Here is a 2,795-nt window from a genome sequence, read left to right as displayed (position 1 = left end):
AGCAATCGCCATACAACTGTTGAAAGTGCCTTTTTTATGGATCTTTCATGTGCAATTTTAATACAGTCGTTTTACTTAGCGTTATAAGCGGTTACCCATAATCCCAAGCGGCAGCGTCATCGTCAGCGTTTATCATAAAAAAGCCGATCATTTGAAAAGTAAAGCGATTTTAGAGCTGAAACTTTATCTGGCAAGAGTCCGTGAGAGGGAGAATGTATCACACATGGAAATGGCAGGTGGAGAAAATTGCGCACCCTGAGTCAAACGGACTGCACGTCGGAGGGGTATAAATACAGCGTGAGAACGCAGAGTTATTAATAGGTCCCATCGAACGTATATCAGCTCAGGTCTCAGTCAGCTGCGGTGGTAAAGGTGACGTAGGAGCAGGGTTACGATTAGTGAGTGCGCTGACTCTGCGTCGCTGACACTGGTGGTTAACCATCCATCATCAAAGGCCTCAGTCCAATGCGTCGTTGCGTCGTTGATTGAGCCCATAAGAGCTGATGAAATTGATCATCCTGCAAACTACCCTGTCTGTGAGATCACCATTCTAGTTGGTGTGCTCATACTCGGTGTGGTACACATGATCAATGTCGTTCTGAGACTGGCAAAGTCGGGGACCTCATTTTTTTCCACATTGTCCAAAACAAAGACGTTGAGAGTATTATTAAAACTAAACAACGTTTTTTTTTTTTTAAACTAAATCTAAAATCAGAATTTAAACTGTAGAGCATAAATGTAGAGTTTAAATGTCTGCAGATGAATAGAAAGAACATCATTAAGAGCTACTTTTACTCTCAAATTCTACACTTCATGTCTGGTGAAACATTAAATCCTGTATTCACTTGTTTTTTTGTTTTTTTTTAAACTAAACAAAGCATGTGAAGCCCTCTTGGATCGATACAAAACGCATATATATATATATATATATATATATATATATATATATATATATATATATATACAGCATTGCATTGCATTGCATGCATATATATATATATATATATATATATATATATATATATATATATATATATATATATATGCATGCAATGCAATGCAATGCTGTTTTTCTGAAGCTCACGAAAAGTTGCATGTGATGATGAAAAAAAAAAAAAAGTTGCAGCATTGCTGTAGAGTAAAGTGCCCAACAGTTTGGAGTTAAATCAGGACAACCTTAACCATCTACAGCAGTAAAATGCACAGTTATGCCTATGAATCCATTGAACCAAATACTAAAACACTGCCTGGGACCATATTACCGCAGAGTGTTAGTCACAGGGCAGAAAGGACCATTTTAAGTCTGCTTTTATATTTGACACTGTTGATGGATTAGGCCTACTTTATATTGCCTGATTTTAACATTGCATGCTTTTATTCTAACTGTCTTGTGCATCTACTCCCTGTCACCGTCACTATTTCTCGGTTGAAGTATGATTTTAAGCATGTATGACTTCAAGCAGCCTGGTTTATAAAACTATATCTGCTTTGTTCCAGTCATGAAATAAAAACAGCTCAGCAGCATTCTGTGTTCAGTGTAGCAGGAATGAGGTCGGCTTTCGGTTTTACAGGCTCAAATCTTCAACTCTAATGAAAAATAAAATTTGAATGAGTTGAAAGAATTAAATGCTGAATCAATTGCATGAATGTAATGCCCTAACATTTGTTAGCTCAATTACAATATACACGTTTCCCCCACATAGTGGCATTAATGACTTACCTGTAGAGATACTAATTTACAAATCTTAAAATTGTACAACAGCTGCATGTTTGGACACAATCACTTATCAAAAATCTTAAACAAATTGTGGAAATGTCCCCGATAGTGTTTGACGATTACCTTTTTTTTTCTATTTTTATTACTTATTTCTAAAATGTCCATGCCTGGGAACTATGGGGTTTAGCTAACATTCAATAAAGGCTGTGGTGATAGCTATCTATGTCTGTGGTGTCGTTCAAAGTCGGCAACTAAAGTCATGTGTCTACAAACCACTTCCTGGTCATTTTAGGTCCGGGACTGAGCTTTCTGAAGACCTGCAAAGATGAGGCAATAAGTCCATATGACAAAGCATGCCATGGGTTGTGGTCGCAGGTTGCTTGCGGTCGCAGCAACCGCAGATCTGGATGGTGGCCAGGGGTGGCCGGCACCACCCTACACTGAATCCTGGCCCCATGCCCTGGTCCTCTTTGCATTTTTGAGACTTTTTTTTCTTGCCCGGAACTACGTTTCTTTTTAGAGGTGGAACTTTTCTCTACTGCAGCAAGAAACCTGGGACGTATCAAACCGACGCACATCAACACTGTGATGTATTTGCAATTGTGTCAGTTATGTTGTGATAAATGCACTGCACTTTGACTTTTTGCCATGAGTCAGAAATGATTATTTGATTGATTGAATGAATCAGATTTGAATTTTAAAAATAAATTACAAAACTGTCTCAGTCTTTTATGATGTTTTGATGAAAAGAAATGAACTCATAGGTCACTGCAATTAATTGATCAAGTAAAAGTATATCTGACAGTAACGCCACTGGGTCATTCCGTGTCATTTCATCAAATGCCTCCCACCTGACCATCTTAGAATGTCCTGAAAAAATTTGAGTACAAAGACACACTTGTTAATAGGACAAATCCAAAATATTAGGTCTCTACTGTCAACAGTTTTCTCATGAAACGTCATTGAATGAAGGGTAGTTTAGACGGTTTTTGGCATCATACTCTGAAAAGCCATTTTTAAATGGCATTATCTGGAAAACTATCTCACCTGTGGCCTTCAAAATTTCTACAGTGTATAT

Source organism: Eutrigla gurnardus (genome assembly GCF_963514095.1).
Source record: "Eutrigla gurnardus genome assembly, chromosome: 13".
NCBI lineage: Eukaryota > Metazoa > Chordata > Actinopteri > Perciformes > Triglidae > Eutrigla > Eutrigla gurnardus.
This window is presented reverse-complemented; position numbering follows the sequence as displayed.